The sequence below is a fragment of the Euprymna scolopes genome, chromosome 18 (assembly GCF_053919585.1).
Source record: "Euprymna scolopes isolate OS-2025 chromosome 18, ASM5391958v1, whole genome shotgun sequence".
NCBI lineage: Eukaryota > Metazoa > Mollusca > Cephalopoda > Sepiida > Sepiolidae > Euprymna > Euprymna scolopes.
The window spans coordinates 103526866-103542033 of record NC_136499.1 but is presented as its reverse complement, the minus strand read 5'-3'; the positions used below and the strand labels follow the sequence as shown (position 1 = coordinate 103542033).

The following is a 15168-nucleotide window of genomic DNA, read 5'->3' as shown; positions in this document are numbered from 1 at the left end:
ATACTTTTTGCATTATCGCAAAGTACAGGCACAGATAAGAAAAAAGTAAGAACAATCTTGAAGGGGACACCCGGGTTTGAACCGGGGACCTCTCGATCTGCAGTCGAATGCTCTACCACTGATCTACATCCCCGCATGACAATTACGCTCCTATACAAAAGAAAATACGCACCATTATTCCGCCTTTGAAACAAAAACGGATTTAATAGCGGCGATTTTAAATGATCTTACTTTTTGCATTATCGCAAAGTACAGGCACAGATAAGAAAAAAGTAAGAACAATCTTGAAGGTGACACCCGGGTTTGAACCGCGGACCTCTCTATCTGCAGTCGAATGCTCTACCACTGAGCTACATCCCCGCATGATAATTACGCTTCTATACAAAATAAAATACCCACCATTATTCCGCCTTTCAAACAAAAACGGATTTAACACCGGCGATTATAAATGATCTTACTTTTTGCATTATCGCAATGTACAGGCACAGATAAGAAAAAAGTAAGAACAATCTTGAAGGGGACACCCGGGTTTGAACCGGGGACCTCTCGACCTGCAGTCGAATGCTCTACCACTGAGCTACATCCCCGCATGACAATTACGCTTCTATACAAACGAGAATACGGACCCTTATTCCGCCTTTGAAACAAAAACGGATTTAATAGCGGCGATTTTAAATGATCTTACTTTTTGCATTATCGCACAGTACAGGCACAGATAAGAAAAAAGTAAGAACAATCTTGAAGGGGACACCCGGGTTTGAACCGTGGACCTCTCGATCTGCAGTCGAATGCTCTACCACTGAGCTACATCCCCGCATGACAATTACTCTCCTATACAAAAGAAAATACGCACCATTATTCCGCCTTTGAAACAAAAACGGATTTAACACCGGCGATTTTAAATGATCCTACTTTTTGCATTATCGCAAAGTACAGGCACAGATTAGAAAAAAGTAAGAACAATCTTGAAGGGGACACCCGGGTTTGAACCGGGGACCTCTCGATCTGCAGTCGAATGCTCTACCACTGAGCTACATCCCCGCATGACAATTACGCACCTATACAAAAGAAAATACGCACCATTATTCCGCCTTTGAAACAAAAACGGATTTTATAGCGGCGATTTTAAATGATCTTACTTTTTGCATTATCGCAAAGTACAGGCACAGATAAGAAAAAAGTAAGAACAATCTTGAAGGGGACACCCGGGTTTGAACCGGGGACCTCTCGATCTGCAGTCGAATGCTCTACCACTGAGCTACATCCCCGCATGACAATTACGCTCCTATACAAAACAAAATACGCACCATTATTCCGCCTTTGAAACAAAAACGGATTTAACACCGGCGATTTTAAATGATCCTACTTTTTGCATTATCGCAAAGTACAGGCACAGATTAGAAAAAAGTAAGAACAATCTTGAAGGGGACACCCGGGTTTGAACCGGGGACCTCTCGATCTGCAGTCGAATGCTCTACCACTGAGCTACATCCCCGCATGACAATTACGCACCTATACAAAAGAAAATACGCACCATTATTCCGCCTTTGAAACAAAAACGGATTTTATAGCGGCGATTTTAAATGATCTTACTTTTTGCATTATCGCAAAGTACAGGCACAGATAAGAAAAAAGTAAGAACAATCTTGAAGGGGACACCCGGGTTTGAACCGGGGACCTCTCGATCTGCAGTCGAATGCTCTACCACTGAGCTACATCCCCGCATGACAATTACGCTCCTATACAAAAGAAAATACGCACCATTATTCCGCCTTTGAAACAAAAACGGATTTAATAGCGGCGATTTTAAATGATCCTACTTTTTGCATTATCGCAAAGTACAGGCACAGATTAGAAAAAAGTAAGAACAATCTTGAAGGGGACACGCGGGTTTCAACCGGGGACCTCTCGATCTGCAGTCGAATGCTCTACCACTGAGCTACATCCCCGCATGACAATTACGCTTCTATACAAAAGAAAATACGCACCATTATTCCGCCTTTGAAACAAAAACGGATTTAATAGCGGTGATTTTAAATGATCTTACTTTTTGCATTATCGCAAAGTACAGGCACAGATAAGAAAAAAGTAAGAACAATCTTGAAAGGGACACCCGGGTTTGAACCGGAGACCTCTCGATCTGCAGTCGAATGCTCTACCACTGAACTACATACCCGCATGAAAATTACGCTTCTATACAAAAGAAAATACGCACCATTATTCCGCCTTTGAAACAAAAACGGATTTAATAGCGGCGATTTTAAATGATCTTACTTTTTGCATTATCGCAAAATACAGGCACAGATAAGAAAAAAGTAAGAACAATCTTGAAGGGGACACCCGGGCTTGAACCGGGGACCTCTCGATCTGCAGTCGAATGCTCTACCACTGAGCTACATACCCACATGACAATTACGCTCCTATACAAAAGAAAATACGCACCATTATTCCGCCTTTGAAACAAAAACGGATTTAATAGCGGCGATTTTAAATGATCTTACATTTGCATTATCGCAAAGTACAGGCACAGATAAGAAAAAAGTAAGAACAATCTTGAAGGGGACACCCGGGTTTGAACCGCGGACCTCTCTATCTGCAGTCGAATGCTCTACCACTGAGCTACATCCCCGCATGACAATTACGCTTCTATACAAAAGAAAATACGCACCATTATTCCGCCTTTGAAACAAATACGGATTTAATAGCGGCGATTTTAAATGATCCTACTTTTTGCATTATCGCAAAGTACAGGCACAGATTAGAAAAAAGTAAGAACAATCTTGAAGGGGACACCCGGGTTTGAACCGGGGACCTCTCGATCTGCAGTCGAATGCTCTACCACTGAGCTACATCCCCGCATGACAATTACGCTTCTATACAAAAGAAAATACGCACCATTATTCCGCCTTTGAAACAAAAACGGATTTAATAGCGGCGATTTTAAATGATCTTACTTTTTGCATTATCGCAAAGTACAGGCACAGATAAGAAAAAAGTAAGAACAATCTTGAATGGGACAACCGGGTTTGAACCGGGGACCTCTCGATCTGCAGTCGAATACTCTCCCACTGAGCTACATCCCCGCATGACAATTACGCTCCTATACAAAAGAAAATACGCACCATTATTCCGCCTTTGAAACAAAAACGGATTTAACACCGGCGATTTTAAATGATCTTACTTTTTGCATTATCGCAAAGTACAGGCACAGATAAGAAAAAAGTAAGAACAATCTTGAAGGGGACACCCGGGTTTGAACCGGGGACCTCTCGATCTGCAGTCGAGTGCTCTACCACTGAGCTACATCCCCGCATGACAATTACGCTCCTATACAAAAGAAAATACGCACCATTATTCCGCCTTTGAAACAAAAACGGATTTAATAGCGGCGATTTTAAATGATCTTACTTTTTGCATTATCGCAAAGTACAGGCACAGATAAGAAAAAAGTAAGAACAATCTTGAAGGGGACTCCCGGGTTTGAACCGGGGACCTCTCGATCTGCAGTCGACTGCTCTACCACTGAGCTACATCCCCGCATGACAATTACGCTCCTATACAAAAGAAAATACCCACCATTATTCCGCCTTTGAAACAAAAACGGATTTAATAGCGGCGATTTTAAATGATCTTACTTTTTTCATTATCGCAATGTACAGGCACAGATAAGAAAAAAGTAAGAACAATCTTGAAGGGGACACCCGGGTTTGAACCGGGGACCTCTCGATCTGCAGTCGAATGCTCTACCACTGAGCTACATCCCCGCATGACAATTACGCTTCTATACAAACGAGAATACGGACCCTTATTCCGCCTTTGAAACAAAAACGGATTTAATAGCGGCGATTTTAAATGATCTTACTTTTTGCATTATCGCACAGTACAGGCACAGATAAGAAAAAAGTAAGAACAATCTTGAAGGGGACACCCGGGTTTGAACCGGGGACCTCTCGATCTGCAGTCGAGTGCTCTACCACTGAGCTACATCCCCGCATGACAATTACGCTCCTATACAAAAGAAAATACGCACCATTATTCCGCCTTTGAAACAAAAACGGATTTAATAGCGGCGATTTTAAATGATCTTACTTTTTGCATTATCGCAAAGTACAGGCACAGATAAGAAAAAAGTAAGAACAATCTTGAAGGGGACTCCCGGGTTTGAACCGGGGACCTCTCGATCTGCAGTCGACTGCTCTACCACTGAGCTACATCCCCGCATGACAATTACGCTCCTATACAAAAGAAAATACCCACCATTATTCCGCCTTTGAAACAAAAACGGATTTAATAGCGGCGATTTTAAATGATCTTACTTTTTTCATTATCGCAATGTACAGGCACAGATAAGAAAAAAGTAAGAACAATCTTGAAGGGGACACCCGGGTTTGAACCGGGGACCTCTCGATCTGCAGTCGAATGCTCTACCACTGAGCTACATCCCCGCATGACAATTACGCTTCTATACAAACGAGAATACGGACCCTTATTCCGCCTTTGAAACAAAAACGGATTTAATAGCGGCGATTTTAAATGATCTTACTTTTTGCATTATCGCACAGTACAGGCACAGATAAGAAAAAAGTAAGAACAATCTTGAAGGGGACACCCGGGTTTGAACCGGGGACCTCTCGATCTGCAGTCGAATGCTCTACCACTGAGCTACATCCCCGCATGACAATTACGCTCCTATACAAAAGAGAATACGCACCATTATTCCACCTTTGAAACAAAAACGGATTTAATAGCGGCGATTTTAAATGATCTTACTTTTTGCATTATCGCAAAGTACAGGCACAGATAAGAAAAAAGTAAGAACAATCTTGAAGGGGACACCCGGGTTTGAACCGGAGACCTCTCGATCTGCAGTCGAATGCTCTACCACTGAACTACATACCCGCATGACAATTACGCTTCTATACAAAAGAAAATACGCACCATTATTCCGCCTTTGAAACAAAAACGGATTTAATAGCGGCGATTTTAAATGATCTTACTTTTTGCATTATCGCAAAGTACAGGCACAGATAAGAAAAAAGAAAGAACAATCTTGAAGGGGACACCCGGGTTTGAACCGGGTACCTCTAGATCTGCAGTCGAATGCTCTACCACTGAGCTACATCCCCGCATGACAATTACGCTCCTATACAAAAGAAAATACGCACCATTATTCCGCCTTTGAAACAAAAACGGATTTAATAGCGGCGATTTTAAATGATCTTACTTTTTGCATTATCGCAAAGTACAGGCACAGATAAGAAAAAAGTAAGAACAATCTTGAAGGGGTCACCCGGGTTTGAACCGGGGACCTCTCGATCTGCAGTCGAATGCTCTACCACTGAGCTACATCCCCGCATGACAATTACGCTCCTATACAAACGAGAATACGGACCCTTATTCCGCCTTTGAAACAAAAACGGATTTAATAGCGGCGATTTTAAATGATCTTACTTTTTTCATTATCGCAAAGTACAGGCACAGATAAGAAAAAAGTAAGAACAATCTTGAAGGGGACACCCGGGTTTGAACCGGGGACCTCTCGATCTGCAGTCGAATACTCTCCCACTGAGCTACATCCCCGCATGACAATTACGCTCCTATACAAAAGAAAATACGCACCATTATTCCGCCTTTGAAACAAAAACGGATTTAACACCGGCGATTTTAAATGATCTTACTTTTTGCATTATCGCAAAGTACAGGCACAGATAAGAAAAAAGTAAGAACAATCTTGAAGGGGACACCCGGGTTTGAACCGGGGACCTCTCGATCTGCAGTCGAGTGCTCTACCACTGAGCTACATCCCCGCATGACAATTACGCTCCTATACAAAAGAAAATACGCACCATTATTCCGCCTTTGAAACAAAAACGGATTTAATAGCGGCGATTTTAAATGATCTTACTTTTTGCATTATCGCAAAGTACAGGCACAGATAAGAAAAAAGTAAGAACAATCTTGAAGGGGACTCCCGGGTTTGAACCGGGGACCTCTCGATCTGCAGTCGACTGCTCTACCACTGAGCTACATCCCCGCATGACAATTACGCTCCTATACAAAAGAAAATACCCACCATTATTCCGCCTTTGAAACAAAAACGGATTTAATAGCGGCGATTTTAAATGATCTTACTTTTTTCATTATCGCAATGTACAGGCACAGATAAGAAAAAAGTAAGAACAATCTTGAAGGGGACACCCGGGTTTGAACCGGGGACCTCTCGATCTGCAGTCGAATGCTCTACCACTGAGCTACATCCCCGCATGACAATTACGCTTCTATACAAACGAGAATACGGACCCTTATTCCGCCTTTGAAACAAAAACGGATTTAATAGCGGCGATTTTAAATGATCTTACTTTTTGCATTATCGCACAGTACAGGCACAGATAAGAAAAAAGTAAGAACAATCTTGAAGGGGACACCCGGGTTTGAACCGGGGACCTCTCGATCTGCAGTCGAATGCTCTACCACTGAGCTACATCCCCGCATGACAATTACGCTCCTATACAAAAGAAAATACGCACCATTATTCCACCTTTGAAACAAAAACGGATTTAATAGCGGCGATTTTAAATGATCTTACTTTTTGCATTATCGCAAAGTACAGGCACAGATAAGAAAAAAGTAAGAACAATCTTGAAGGGGACACCCGGGTTTGAACCGGAGACCTCTCGATCTGCAGTCGAATGCTCTACCACTGAACTACATACCCGCATGACAATTACGCTTCTATACAAAAGAAAATACGCACCATTATTCCGCCTTTGAAACAAAAACGGATTTAATAGCGGCGATTTTAAATGATCTTACTTTTTGCATTATCGCAAAGTACAGGCACAGATAAGAAAAAAGAAAGAACAATCTTGAAGGGGACACCCGGGTTTGAACCGGGGACCTCTAGATCTGCAGTCGAATGCTCTACCACTGAGCTACATCCCCGCATGACAATTACGCTCCTATACAAAAGAAAATACGCACCATTATTCCGCCTTTGAAACAAAAACGGATTTAATAGCGGCGATTTTAAATGATCTTACTTTTTGAATTATCGCAAAGTACAGGCACAGATAAGAAAAAAGTAAGAACAATCTTGAAGGGGTCACCCGGGTTTGAACCGGGGACCTCTCGATCTGCAGTCGAATGCTCTACCACTGAGCTACATCCCCGCATGACAATTACGCTCCTATACAAAAGAACATACGCACCATTATTCCGCCTTTGAAACAAAAACGGATTTAATAGCGGCGATTTTAAATGATCTTACTTTTTTCATTATCGCAAAGTACAGGCACAGATAAGAAAAAAGTAAGAACAATCTTGAAGGGGACACCCGGGTTTGAACCGGGGACCTCTCGATCTGCAGTCAAATGCTCTACCACTGAGCTACATCCCCGCATGACAATTACGCTTCTATACAAACGAAAATACGCACCATTATTCCGCCTTTGAAACAAAAACGGATTTAATAGCGGCGATTTTAAATGATCTTACTTTTTGCATTATCGCACAGTACAGGCACAGATAAGAAACAAGTAAGAACAATCTTGAAGGGGACACCCGGGTTTGAACCGGGGACCTCTCGATCTGCAGTCGAATGCTCTACCACTGAGCTACATCCCCGCATGACAATTACGCTCCTATACAAAAGAAAATACGCACCATTATTCCACCTTTGAAACAAAAACGGATTTAATAGCGGCGATTTTGAATGATCATACTTTTTGCATTATCGCAAAGTACAGGCACAGATAAGAAAAAAGTAAGAACAATCTTGAAGGGGACACCCGGGTTTGAACCGGGGACCTCTCGATCTGCAGTCGAATGCTCTACCACTGAACTACATACCCGCATGACAATTACGCTTCTATACAAAAGAAAATACGCACCATTATTCCGCCTTTGAAACAAAAACGGATTTAATAGCGGCGATTTTAAATGATCTTACTTTTTGCATTATCGCAAAATACAGGCACAGATGAGAAAAAAGTAAGAACAATCTTGAAGGGGACACCCGGGTTTGAACCGGGGACCTCTCGATCTGCAGTCGAATGCTCTACCACTGAGCTACATCCCCGCATGACAATTACGCTCCTATACAAAAGAAAATACGCACCATTATTCCGCCTTTGAAACAAAAACGGATTTAATAGCGGCGATTTTAAATGATCCTACTTTTTGCATTATCGCAAAGTACAGGCACAGATAAGAAAAAAGTAAGAACAATCTTGAAGGGGACACCCGGGTTTGAACCGGGGACCTCTCGATCTGCAGTCGAATGCTCTACCACTGATCTACATCCCCGCATGACCATTACGCTCCTATACAAAACAAAATACGCACCATTATTCCGCCTTTGAAACAAAAACGGATTTCATAGCGGCGATTTTAAATGATCTTACTTTTTGCATTATCGCAAAGTACAGGCACAGATAAGAAAAAAGTAAGAACAATCTTGAAGGGGACACCCGGGTTTGAACCGGGGACCTCTCGATCTGCAGTCGACTGCTCTACCACTGAGCTACATCCCCGCATGACAATTACGCTCCTATACAAAAGAACATACGCACCATTATTCCGCCTTTGAAACAAAAACGGATTTAATAGCGGCGATTTTGAATGATCATACTTTTTGCATTATCGCAAAGTACAGGCACAGATAAGAAAAAAGTAAGAACAATCTTGAAGGGGACACCCGGGTTTGAACCGGGGACCTCTCGATCTGCAGTCGAATGCTCTACCACTGAGCTACATCCCCGCATGACAATTACGCTCCTATACAAAAGAAAATACGCACCATTATTCCGCCTTTGAAACAAAAACGGATTTAATAGCGGCGATTTTAAATGATCTTACTTTTTGCATTATCGTAAAGTACAGGCACAGATAAGAAAAAAGTAAGAACAATCTTGAAGGGGACACCCGGGTTTGAACCGGGGACCTCTCGATCTGCAGTCGAATGCTCTACCACTGAGCTACATCCCCGCATGACAATTACGCTCCTATACAAAAGAACATACGCACCATTATTCCGCCTTTGAAACAAAAACGGATTTAATAGCGGCGATTTTGAATGATCATACTTTTTGCATTATCGCAAAGTACAGGCACAGATAAGAAAAAAGTAAGAACAATCTTGAAGGGGACACCCGGGTTTGAACCGGGGACCTCTCGATCTGCAGTCGAATGCTCTACCACTGATCTACATCCCCGCATGACAATTACGCTCCTATACAAAAGAAAATACGCACCATTATTCCGCCTTTGAAACAAAAACGGATTTAATAGCGGCGATTTTAAATGATCTTACTTTTTGCATTATCGCAAAGTACAGGCACAGATAAGAAAAAAGTAAGAACAATCTTGAAGGTGACACCCGGGTTTGAACCGCGGACCTCTCTATCTGCAGTCGAATGCTCTACCACTGAGCTACATCCCCGCATGATAATTACGCTTCTATACAAAATAAAATACCCACCATTATTCCGCCTTTCAAACAAAAACGGATTTAACACCGGCGATTATAAATGATCTTACTTTTTGCATTATCGCAAAGTACAGGCACAGATGAGAAAAAAGTAAGAACAATCTTGAAGGGGACACCCGGGTTTGAACCGGGGACCTCTCGATCTGCAGTCGAATGCTCTACCACTGAGCTACATCCCCGCATGACAATTACGCTTCTATACAAACGAAAATACGCACCATTATTCCGCCTTTGAAACAAAAACGGATTTAATAGCGGCGATTTTAAATGATCTTACTTTTTGCATTATCGCACAGTACAGGCACAGATAAGAAACAAGTAAGAACAATCTTGAAGGGGACACCCGGGTTTGAACCGGGGACCTCTCGATCTGCAGTCGAATGCTCTACCACTGAGCTACATCCCCGCGTGACAATTACGCTCCTATACAAAAGAAAATACGCACCATTATTCCACCTTTGAAACAAAAACGGATTTAATAGCGGCGATTTTGAATGATCATACTTTTTGCATTATCGCAAAGTAAAGGCACAGATAAGAAAAAAGTAAGAACAATCTTGAAGGGGACACCCGGGTTTGAACCGGGGACCTCTCGATCTGCAGTCGAATGCTCTACCACTGAACTACATACCCGCATGACAATTACGCTTCTATACAAAAGAAAATACGCACCATTATTCCGCCTTTGAAACAAAAACGGATTTAATAGCGGCGATTTTAAATGATCTTACTTTTTGCATTATCGCAAAATACAGGCACAGATGAGAAAAAAGTAAGAACAATCTTGAAAAGGACACCCGTGTTTGAACCGGGGACCTCTCGATCTGCAGTCGAATGCTCTACCACTGAGCTACATCCCCGCATGACAATTACGCTCCTATACAAAAGAAAATACGCACCATTATTCCGCCTTTGAAACAAAAACGGATTTAATAGCGGCGATTTTAAATGATCTTACTTTTTGCATTATCGCAAAGTACAGGCACAGATAAGAAAAAAGTAAGAACAATCTTGAAGGGGACACCCGGGTTTGAACCGGGGACCTCTCGATCTGCAGTCGAATGCTCTACCACTGATCTTCATCCCCGCATGACAATTACGCTCCTATACAAAAGAAAATACGCACCATTATTCCGCCTTTGAAACAAAAACGGATTTAATAGCGGCGATTTTAAATGATCTTACTTTTTGCATTATCGCAAAGTACAGGCACAGATAAGAAAAAAGTAAGAACAATCTTGAAGGGGACACCCGGGTTTGAACAGCGGACCTCTCTATCTGCAGTCGAATGCTCTACCACTGAGCTACATCCCCGCATGACAATTACGCTTCTATACAAAAGAAAATACCCACCATTATTCCGCCTTTGAAACAAAAACGGATTTAATAGCGGCGATTTTAAATGATCTTATTTTTTGCATTATCGCAAAGTACAGGCACAGATAAGAAAAAAGTAAGAACAATCTTGAAGGGGACACCCGGGTTTGAACCGGGGACCTCTCGATCTGCAGTCGAATGCTCTACCACTGAGCTACATCCCCGCATGACAATTACGCTCCTATACAAAAGAACATACGCACCATTATTCCGCCTTTGAAACAAAAACGGATTTAATAGCGGCGATTTTGAATGATCATACTTTTTGCATTATCGCAAAGTACAGGCACAGATAAGAAAAAAGTAAGAACAATCTTGAAGGGGACACCCGGGTTTGAACAGCGGACCTCTCTATCTGCAGTCGAATGCTCTACCACTGATCTACATCCCCGCATGACAATTACGCTCCTATACAAAAGAAAATACGCACCATTATTCCGCCTTTGAAACAAAAACGGATTTAATAGCGGCGATTTTAAATGATCTTACTTTTTGCATTATCGCAAAGTACAGGCACAGATAAGAAAAAAGTAAGAACAATCTTGAAGGGGACTCCCGGGTTTGAACCGGGGACCTCTCGATCTGCAGTCGACTGCTCTACCACTGAGCTACATCCCCGCATGACAATTACGCTCCTATACAAAAGAAAATACGCACCATTATTCCGCCTTTGAAACAAAAACGGATTTAATAGCGGCGATTTTAAATGATCTTACTTTTTGCATTATCGCAAAGTACAGGCACAGATAAGAAAAAAGTAAGAACAATCTTGAAGGGGACTCCCGGGTTTGAACCGGGGACCTCTCGATCTGCAGTCGACTGCTCTACCACTGAGCTACATCCCCGCATGACAATTACGCTCCTATACAAAAGAAAATACCCACCATTATTCCGCCTTTGAAACAAAAACGGATTTAATAGCGGCGATTTTAAATGATCTTACTTTTTTCATTATCGCAATGTACAGGCACAGATAAGAAAAAAGTAAGAACAATCTTGAAGGGGACACCCGGGTTTGAACCGGGGACCTCTCGATCTGCAGTCGAATGCTCTACCACTGAGCTACATCCCCGCATGACAATTACGCTTCTATACAAACGAGAATACGGACCCTTATTCCGCCTTTGAAACAAAAACGGATTTAATAGCGGCGATTTTAAATGATCTTACTTTTTGCATTATCGCACAGTACAGGCACAGATAAGAAAAAAGTAAGAACAATCTTGAAGGGGACACCCGGGTTTGAACCGGGGACCTCTCGATCTGCAGTCGAATGCTCTACCACTGAGCTACATCCCCGCATGACAATTACGCTCCTATACAAAAGAGAATACGCACCATTATTCCACCTTTGAAACAAAAACGGATTTAATAGCGGCGATTTTAAATGATCTTACTTTTTGCATTATCGCAAAGTACAGGCACAGATAAGAAAAAAGTAAGAACAATCTTGAAGGGGACACCCGGGTTTGAACCGGAGACCTCTCGATCTGCAGTCGAATGCTCTACCACTGAACTACATACCCGCATGACAATTACGCTTCTATACAAAAGAAAATACGCACCATTATTCCGCCTTTGAAACAAAAACGGATTTAATAGCGGCGATTTTAAATGATCTTACTTTTTGCATTATCGCAAAGTACAGGCACAGATAAGAAAAAAGAAAGAACAATCTTGAAGGGGACACCCGGGTTTGAACCGGGTACCTCTAGATCTGCAGTCGAATGCTCTACCACTGAGCTACATCCCCGCATGACAATTACGCTCCTATACAAAAGAAAATACGCACCATTATTCCGCCTTTGAAACAAAAACGGATTTAATAGCGGCGATTTTAAATGATCTTACTTTTTGCATTATCGCAAAGTACAGGCACAGATAAGAAAAAAGTAAGAACAATCTTGAAGGGGTCACCCGGGTTTGAACCGGGGACCTCTCGATCTGCAGTCGAATGCTCTACCACTGAGCTACATCCCCGCATGACAATTACGCTCCTATACAAACGAGAATACGGACCCTTATTCCGCCTTTGAAACAAAAACGGATTTAATAGCGGCGATTTTAAATGATCTTACTTTTTTCATTATCGCAAAGTACAGGCACAGATAAGAAAAAAGTAAGAACAATCTTGAAGGGGACACCCGGGTTTGAACCGGGGACCTCTCGATCTGCAGTCGAATACTCTCCCACTGAGCTACATCCCCGCATGACAATTACGCTCCTATACAAAAGAAAATACGCACCATTATTCCGCCTTTGAAACAAAAACGGATTTAACACCGGCGATTTTAAATGATCTTACTTTTTGCATTATCGCAAAGTACAGGCACAGATAAGAAAAAAGTAAGAACAATCTTGAAGGGGACACCCGGGTTTGAACCGGGGACCTCTCGATCTGCAGTCGAGTGCTCTACCACTGAGCTACATCCCCGCATGACAATTACGCTCCTATACAAAAGAAAATACGCACCATTATTCCGCCTTTGAAACAAAAACGGATTTAATAGCGGCGATTTTAAATGATCTTACTTTTTGCATTATCGCAAAGTACAGGCACAGATAAGAAAAAAGTAAGAACAATCTTGAAGGGGACTCCCGGGTTTGAACCGGGGACCTCTCGATCTGCAGTCGACTGCTCTACCACTGAGCTACATCCCCGCATGACAATTACGCTCCTATACAAAAGAAAATACCCACCATTATTCCGCCTTTGAAACAAAAACGGATTTAATAGCGGCGATTTTAAATGATCTTACTTTTTTCATTATCGCAATGTACAGGCACAGATAAGAAAAAAGTAAGAACAATCTTGAAGGGGACACCCGGGTTTGAACCGGGGACCTCTCGATCTGCAGTCGAATGCTCTACCACTGAGCTACATCCCCGCATGACAATTACGCTTCTATACAAACGAGAATACGGACCCTTATTCCGCCTTTGAAACAAAAACGGATTTAATAGCGGCGATTTTAAATGATCTTACTTTTTGCATTATCGCACAGTACAGGCACAGATAAGAAAAAAGTAAGAACAATCTTGAAGGGGACACCCGGGTTTGAACCGGGGACCTCTCGATCTGCAGTCGAATGCTCTACCACTGAGCTACATCCCCGCATGACAATTACGCTCCTATACAAAAGAAAATACGCACCATTATTCCACCTTTGAAACAAAAACGGATTTAATAGCGGCGATTTTAAATGATCTTACTTTTTGCATTATCGCAAAGTACAGGCACAGATAAGAAAAAAGTAAGAACAATCTTGAAGGGGACACCCGGGTTTGAACCGGAGACCTCTCGATCTGCAGTCGAATGCTCTACCACTGAACTACATACCCGCATGACAATTACGCTTCTATACAAAAGAAAATACGCACCATTATTCCGCCTTTGAAACAAAAACGGATTTAATAGCGGCGATTTTAAATGATCTTACTTTTTGAATTATCGCAAAGTACAGGCACAGATAAGAAAAAAGTAAGAACAATCTTGAAGGGGTCACCCGGGTTTGAACCGGGGACCTCTCGATCTGCAGTCGAATGCTCTACCACTGAGCTACATCCCCGCATGACAATTACGCTCCTATACAAAAGAACATACGCACCATTATTCCGCCTTTGAAACAAAAACGGATTTAATAGCGGCGATTTTAAATGATCTTACTTTTTTCATTATCGCAAAGTACAGGCACAGATAAGAAAAAAGTAAGAACAATCTTGAAGGGGACACCCGGGTTTGAACCGGGGACCTCTCGATCTGCAGTCAAATGCTCTACCACTGAGCTACATCCCCGCATGACAATTACGCTTCTATACAAACGAAAATACGCACCATTATTCCGCCTTTGAAACAAAAACGGATTTAATAGCGGCGATTTTAAATGATCTTACTTTTTGCATTATCGCACAGTACAGGCACAGATAAGAAACAAGTAAGAACAATCTTGAAGGGGACACCCGGGTTTGAACCGGGGACCTCTCGATCTGCAGTCGAATGCTCTACCACTGAGCTACATCCCCGCATGACAATTACGCTCCTATACAAAAGAAAATACGCACCATTATTCCACCTTTGAAACAAAAACGGATTTAATAGCGGCGATTTTGAATGATCATACTTTTTGCATTATCGCAAAGTACAGGCACAGATAAGAAAAAAGTAAGAACAATCTTGAAGGGGACACCCGGGTTTGAACCGGGGACCTCTCGATCTGCAGTCGAATGCTCTACCACTGAACTACATACCCGCATGACAATTACGCTTCTATACAAAAGAAAATACGCACCATTATTCCGCCTTT

The 15168-nt window shown here is 42.2% G+C and overlaps 62 non-coding genes across 62 annotated transcripts; all 62 read right to left on the bottom strand.

The window, feature by feature from the left end:
* Nucleotides 1–61: 61 nt before the first annotated feature.
* Trnac-gca (transfer RNA cysteine (anticodon GCA)) lies at nt 62–133 on the bottom strand. Its single transcript has one exon. It is a non-coding gene; the product is annotated as a tRNA-Cys (tRNA).
* Nucleotides 134–515: 382 nt separating this feature from the next.
* On the bottom strand, nt 516–587 carry Trnac-gca (transfer RNA cysteine (anticodon GCA)). The gene has a single exon. It is a non-coding gene; the product is annotated as a tRNA-Cys (tRNA).
* Nucleotides 588–742: 155 nt separating this feature from the next.
* Nucleotides 743–814, bottom strand: Trnac-gca (transfer RNA cysteine (anticodon GCA)). The gene has a single exon. It is a non-coding gene; the product is annotated as a tRNA-Cys (tRNA).
* A 155-nt stretch (nt 815–969) lies between these two features.
* Trnac-gca (transfer RNA cysteine (anticodon GCA)) lies at nt 970–1041 on the bottom strand. The gene has a single exon. It is a non-coding gene; the product is annotated as a tRNA-Cys (tRNA).
* Nucleotides 1042–1196: 155 nt separating this feature from the next.
* Nucleotides 1197–1268, bottom strand: Trnac-gca (transfer RNA cysteine (anticodon GCA)). Its single transcript has one exon. It is a non-coding gene; the product is annotated as a tRNA-Cys (tRNA).
* A 155-nt stretch (nt 1269–1423) lies between these two features.
* On the bottom strand, nt 1424–1495 carry Trnac-gca (transfer RNA cysteine (anticodon GCA)). The gene has a single exon. It is a non-coding gene; the product is annotated as a tRNA-Cys (tRNA).
* Nucleotides 1496–1650: 155 nt separating this feature from the next.
* Trnac-gca (transfer RNA cysteine (anticodon GCA)) lies at nt 1651–1722 on the bottom strand. Its single transcript has one exon. It is a non-coding gene; the product is annotated as a tRNA-Cys (tRNA).
* Nucleotides 1723–1877: 155 nt separating this feature from the next.
* Trnac-gca (transfer RNA cysteine (anticodon GCA)) lies at nt 1878–1949 on the bottom strand. Its single transcript has one exon. It is a non-coding gene; the product is annotated as a tRNA-Cys (tRNA).
* Nucleotides 1950–2331: 382 nt separating this feature from the next.
* Trnac-gca (transfer RNA cysteine (anticodon GCA)) lies at nt 2332–2403 on the bottom strand. Its single transcript has one exon. It is a non-coding gene; the product is annotated as a tRNA-Cys (tRNA).
* Nucleotides 2404–2557: 154 nt separating this feature from the next.
* Nucleotides 2558–2629, bottom strand: Trnac-gca (transfer RNA cysteine (anticodon GCA)). The gene has a single exon. It is a non-coding gene; the product is annotated as a tRNA-Cys (tRNA).
* Nucleotides 2630–2784: 155 nt separating this feature from the next.
* Nucleotides 2785–2856, bottom strand: Trnac-gca (transfer RNA cysteine (anticodon GCA)). The gene has a single exon. It is a non-coding gene; the product is annotated as a tRNA-Cys (tRNA).
* A 152-nt stretch (nt 2857–3008) lies between these two features.
* Nucleotides 3009–3083, bottom strand: Trnac-gca (transfer RNA cysteine (anticodon GCA)). Its single transcript has one exon. It is a non-coding gene; the product is annotated as a tRNA-Cys (tRNA).
* Nucleotides 3084–3238: 155 nt separating this feature from the next.
* Nucleotides 3239–3310, bottom strand: Trnac-gca (transfer RNA cysteine (anticodon GCA)). Its single transcript has one exon. It is a non-coding gene; the product is annotated as a tRNA-Cys (tRNA).
* A 155-nt stretch (nt 3311–3465) lies between these two features.
* Trnac-gca (transfer RNA cysteine (anticodon GCA)) lies at nt 3466–3537 on the bottom strand. The gene has a single exon. It is a non-coding gene; the product is annotated as a tRNA-Cys (tRNA).
* Nucleotides 3538–3692: 155 nt separating this feature from the next.
* Trnac-gca (transfer RNA cysteine (anticodon GCA)) lies at nt 3693–3764 on the bottom strand. The gene has a single exon. It is a non-coding gene; the product is annotated as a tRNA-Cys (tRNA).
* A 155-nt stretch (nt 3765–3919) lies between these two features.
* Trnac-gca (transfer RNA cysteine (anticodon GCA)) lies at nt 3920–3991 on the bottom strand. Its single transcript has one exon. It is a non-coding gene; the product is annotated as a tRNA-Cys (tRNA).
* A 155-nt stretch (nt 3992–4146) lies between these two features.
* On the bottom strand, nt 4147–4218 carry Trnac-gca (transfer RNA cysteine (anticodon GCA)). The gene has a single exon. It is a non-coding gene; the product is annotated as a tRNA-Cys (tRNA).
* Nucleotides 4219–4373: 155 nt separating this feature from the next.
* On the bottom strand, nt 4374–4445 carry Trnac-gca (transfer RNA cysteine (anticodon GCA)). The gene has a single exon. It is a non-coding gene; the product is annotated as a tRNA-Cys (tRNA).
* A 155-nt stretch (nt 4446–4600) lies between these two features.
* On the bottom strand, nt 4601–4672 carry Trnac-gca (transfer RNA cysteine (anticodon GCA)). Its single transcript has one exon. It is a non-coding gene; the product is annotated as a tRNA-Cys (tRNA).
* A 155-nt stretch (nt 4673–4827) lies between these two features.
* Nucleotides 4828–4899, bottom strand: Trnac-gca (transfer RNA cysteine (anticodon GCA)). The gene has a single exon. It is a non-coding gene; the product is annotated as a tRNA-Cys (tRNA).
* Nucleotides 4900–5054: 155 nt separating this feature from the next.
* On the bottom strand, nt 5055–5126 carry Trnac-gca (transfer RNA cysteine (anticodon GCA)). The gene has a single exon. It is a non-coding gene; the product is annotated as a tRNA-Cys (tRNA).
* A 155-nt stretch (nt 5127–5281) lies between these two features.
* Nucleotides 5282–5353, bottom strand: Trnac-gca (transfer RNA cysteine (anticodon GCA)). Its single transcript has one exon. It is a non-coding gene; the product is annotated as a tRNA-Cys (tRNA).
* A 155-nt stretch (nt 5354–5508) lies between these two features.
* On the bottom strand, nt 5509–5580 carry Trnac-gca (transfer RNA cysteine (anticodon GCA)). Its single transcript has one exon. It is a non-coding gene; the product is annotated as a tRNA-Cys (tRNA).
* A 155-nt stretch (nt 5581–5735) lies between these two features.
* Trnac-gca (transfer RNA cysteine (anticodon GCA)) lies at nt 5736–5807 on the bottom strand. Its single transcript has one exon. It is a non-coding gene; the product is annotated as a tRNA-Cys (tRNA).
* Nucleotides 5808–5962: 155 nt separating this feature from the next.
* Nucleotides 5963–6034, bottom strand: Trnac-gca (transfer RNA cysteine (anticodon GCA)). Its single transcript has one exon. It is a non-coding gene; the product is annotated as a tRNA-Cys (tRNA).
* Nucleotides 6035–6189: 155 nt separating this feature from the next.
* Trnac-gca (transfer RNA cysteine (anticodon GCA)) lies at nt 6190–6261 on the bottom strand. The gene has a single exon. It is a non-coding gene; the product is annotated as a tRNA-Cys (tRNA).
* A 155-nt stretch (nt 6262–6416) lies between these two features.
* Nucleotides 6417–6488, bottom strand: Trnac-gca (transfer RNA cysteine (anticodon GCA)). The gene has a single exon. It is a non-coding gene; the product is annotated as a tRNA-Cys (tRNA).
* A 155-nt stretch (nt 6489–6643) lies between these two features.
* Trnac-gca (transfer RNA cysteine (anticodon GCA)) lies at nt 6644–6715 on the bottom strand. Its single transcript has one exon. It is a non-coding gene; the product is annotated as a tRNA-Cys (tRNA).
* Nucleotides 6716–6870: 155 nt separating this feature from the next.
* Trnac-gca (transfer RNA cysteine (anticodon GCA)) lies at nt 6871–6942 on the bottom strand. The gene has a single exon. It is a non-coding gene; the product is annotated as a tRNA-Cys (tRNA).
* Nucleotides 6943–7097: 155 nt separating this feature from the next.
* On the bottom strand, nt 7098–7169 carry Trnac-gca (transfer RNA cysteine (anticodon GCA)). Its single transcript has one exon. It is a non-coding gene; the product is annotated as a tRNA-Cys (tRNA).
* A 155-nt stretch (nt 7170–7324) lies between these two features.
* Nucleotides 7325–7396, bottom strand: Trnac-gca (transfer RNA cysteine (anticodon GCA)). The gene has a single exon. It is a non-coding gene; the product is annotated as a tRNA-Cys (tRNA).
* Nucleotides 7397–7551: 155 nt separating this feature from the next.
* Nucleotides 7552–7623, bottom strand: Trnac-gca (transfer RNA cysteine (anticodon GCA)). Its single transcript has one exon. It is a non-coding gene; the product is annotated as a tRNA-Cys (tRNA).
* Nucleotides 7624–7778: 155 nt separating this feature from the next.
* On the bottom strand, nt 7779–7850 carry Trnac-gca (transfer RNA cysteine (anticodon GCA)). Its single transcript has one exon. It is a non-coding gene; the product is annotated as a tRNA-Cys (tRNA).
* A 155-nt stretch (nt 7851–8005) lies between these two features.
* On the bottom strand, nt 8006–8077 carry Trnac-gca (transfer RNA cysteine (anticodon GCA)). The gene has a single exon. It is a non-coding gene; the product is annotated as a tRNA-Cys (tRNA).
* Nucleotides 8078–8232: 155 nt separating this feature from the next.
* Nucleotides 8233–8304, bottom strand: Trnac-gca (transfer RNA cysteine (anticodon GCA)). The gene has a single exon. It is a non-coding gene; the product is annotated as a tRNA-Cys (tRNA).
* A 155-nt stretch (nt 8305–8459) lies between these two features.
* Trnac-gca (transfer RNA cysteine (anticodon GCA)) lies at nt 8460–8531 on the bottom strand. Its single transcript has one exon. It is a non-coding gene; the product is annotated as a tRNA-Cys (tRNA).
* Nucleotides 8532–8686: 155 nt separating this feature from the next.
* On the bottom strand, nt 8687–8758 carry Trnac-gca (transfer RNA cysteine (anticodon GCA)). Its single transcript has one exon. It is a non-coding gene; the product is annotated as a tRNA-Cys (tRNA).
* A 155-nt stretch (nt 8759–8913) lies between these two features.
* Nucleotides 8914–8985, bottom strand: Trnac-gca (transfer RNA cysteine (anticodon GCA)). Its single transcript has one exon. It is a non-coding gene; the product is annotated as a tRNA-Cys (tRNA).
* Nucleotides 8986–9140: 155 nt separating this feature from the next.
* On the bottom strand, nt 9141–9212 carry Trnac-gca (transfer RNA cysteine (anticodon GCA)). Its single transcript has one exon. It is a non-coding gene; the product is annotated as a tRNA-Cys (tRNA).
* A 382-nt stretch (nt 9213–9594) lies between these two features.
* On the bottom strand, nt 9595–9666 carry Trnac-gca (transfer RNA cysteine (anticodon GCA)). Its single transcript has one exon. It is a non-coding gene; the product is annotated as a tRNA-Cys (tRNA).
* Nucleotides 9667–9821: 155 nt separating this feature from the next.
* Nucleotides 9822–9893, bottom strand: Trnac-gca (transfer RNA cysteine (anticodon GCA)). The gene has a single exon. It is a non-coding gene; the product is annotated as a tRNA-Cys (tRNA).
* A 155-nt stretch (nt 9894–10048) lies between these two features.
* Trnac-gca (transfer RNA cysteine (anticodon GCA)) lies at nt 10049–10120 on the bottom strand. Its single transcript has one exon. It is a non-coding gene; the product is annotated as a tRNA-Cys (tRNA).
* Nucleotides 10121–10275: 155 nt separating this feature from the next.
* Trnac-gca (transfer RNA cysteine (anticodon GCA)) lies at nt 10276–10347 on the bottom strand. The gene has a single exon. It is a non-coding gene; the product is annotated as a tRNA-Cys (tRNA).
* Nucleotides 10348–10502: 155 nt separating this feature from the next.
* On the bottom strand, nt 10503–10574 carry Trnac-gca (transfer RNA cysteine (anticodon GCA)). The gene has a single exon. It is a non-coding gene; the product is annotated as a tRNA-Cys (tRNA).
* Nucleotides 10575–10956: 382 nt separating this feature from the next.
* On the bottom strand, nt 10957–11028 carry Trnac-gca (transfer RNA cysteine (anticodon GCA)). Its single transcript has one exon. It is a non-coding gene; the product is annotated as a tRNA-Cys (tRNA).
* Nucleotides 11029–11410: 382 nt separating this feature from the next.
* Nucleotides 11411–11482, bottom strand: Trnac-gca (transfer RNA cysteine (anticodon GCA)). The gene has a single exon. It is a non-coding gene; the product is annotated as a tRNA-Cys (tRNA).
* Nucleotides 11483–11637: 155 nt separating this feature from the next.
* Nucleotides 11638–11709, bottom strand: Trnac-gca (transfer RNA cysteine (anticodon GCA)). Its single transcript has one exon. It is a non-coding gene; the product is annotated as a tRNA-Cys (tRNA).
* A 155-nt stretch (nt 11710–11864) lies between these two features.
* On the bottom strand, nt 11865–11936 carry Trnac-gca (transfer RNA cysteine (anticodon GCA)). Its single transcript has one exon. It is a non-coding gene; the product is annotated as a tRNA-Cys (tRNA).
* Nucleotides 11937–12091: 155 nt separating this feature from the next.
* Trnac-gca (transfer RNA cysteine (anticodon GCA)) lies at nt 12092–12163 on the bottom strand. Its single transcript has one exon. It is a non-coding gene; the product is annotated as a tRNA-Cys (tRNA).
* Nucleotides 12164–12318: 155 nt separating this feature from the next.
* On the bottom strand, nt 12319–12390 carry Trnac-gca (transfer RNA cysteine (anticodon GCA)). Its single transcript has one exon. It is a non-coding gene; the product is annotated as a tRNA-Cys (tRNA).
* A 155-nt stretch (nt 12391–12545) lies between these two features.
* Trnac-gca (transfer RNA cysteine (anticodon GCA)) lies at nt 12546–12617 on the bottom strand. The gene has a single exon. It is a non-coding gene; the product is annotated as a tRNA-Cys (tRNA).
* A 155-nt stretch (nt 12618–12772) lies between these two features.
* Trnac-gca (transfer RNA cysteine (anticodon GCA)) lies at nt 12773–12844 on the bottom strand. Its single transcript has one exon. It is a non-coding gene; the product is annotated as a tRNA-Cys (tRNA).
* Nucleotides 12845–12999: 155 nt separating this feature from the next.
* Nucleotides 13000–13071, bottom strand: Trnac-gca (transfer RNA cysteine (anticodon GCA)). Its single transcript has one exon. It is a non-coding gene; the product is annotated as a tRNA-Cys (tRNA).
* Nucleotides 13072–13226: 155 nt separating this feature from the next.
* On the bottom strand, nt 13227–13298 carry Trnac-gca (transfer RNA cysteine (anticodon GCA)). Its single transcript has one exon. It is a non-coding gene; the product is annotated as a tRNA-Cys (tRNA).
* Nucleotides 13299–13453: 155 nt separating this feature from the next.
* Trnac-gca (transfer RNA cysteine (anticodon GCA)) lies at nt 13454–13525 on the bottom strand. The gene has a single exon. It is a non-coding gene; the product is annotated as a tRNA-Cys (tRNA).
* A 155-nt stretch (nt 13526–13680) lies between these two features.
* Trnac-gca (transfer RNA cysteine (anticodon GCA)) lies at nt 13681–13752 on the bottom strand. The gene has a single exon. It is a non-coding gene; the product is annotated as a tRNA-Cys (tRNA).
* A 155-nt stretch (nt 13753–13907) lies between these two features.
* On the bottom strand, nt 13908–13979 carry Trnac-gca (transfer RNA cysteine (anticodon GCA)). Its single transcript has one exon. It is a non-coding gene; the product is annotated as a tRNA-Cys (tRNA).
* Nucleotides 13980–14134: 155 nt separating this feature from the next.
* Nucleotides 14135–14206, bottom strand: Trnac-gca (transfer RNA cysteine (anticodon GCA)). The gene has a single exon. It is a non-coding gene; the product is annotated as a tRNA-Cys (tRNA).
* Nucleotides 14207–14361: 155 nt separating this feature from the next.
* On the bottom strand, nt 14362–14433 carry Trnac-gca (transfer RNA cysteine (anticodon GCA)). The gene has a single exon. It is a non-coding gene; the product is annotated as a tRNA-Cys (tRNA).
* Nucleotides 14434–14588: 155 nt separating this feature from the next.
* Nucleotides 14589–14660, bottom strand: Trnac-gca (transfer RNA cysteine (anticodon GCA)). Its single transcript has one exon. It is a non-coding gene; the product is annotated as a tRNA-Cys (tRNA).
* Nucleotides 14661–14815: 155 nt separating this feature from the next.
* Nucleotides 14816–14887, bottom strand: Trnac-gca (transfer RNA cysteine (anticodon GCA)). Its single transcript has one exon. It is a non-coding gene; the product is annotated as a tRNA-Cys (tRNA).
* A 155-nt stretch (nt 14888–15042) lies between these two features.
* On the bottom strand, nt 15043–15114 carry Trnac-gca (transfer RNA cysteine (anticodon GCA)). The gene has a single exon. It is a non-coding gene; the product is annotated as a tRNA-Cys (tRNA).
* Between the last annotated feature and the right edge of the window lie 54 nt (nt 15115–15168).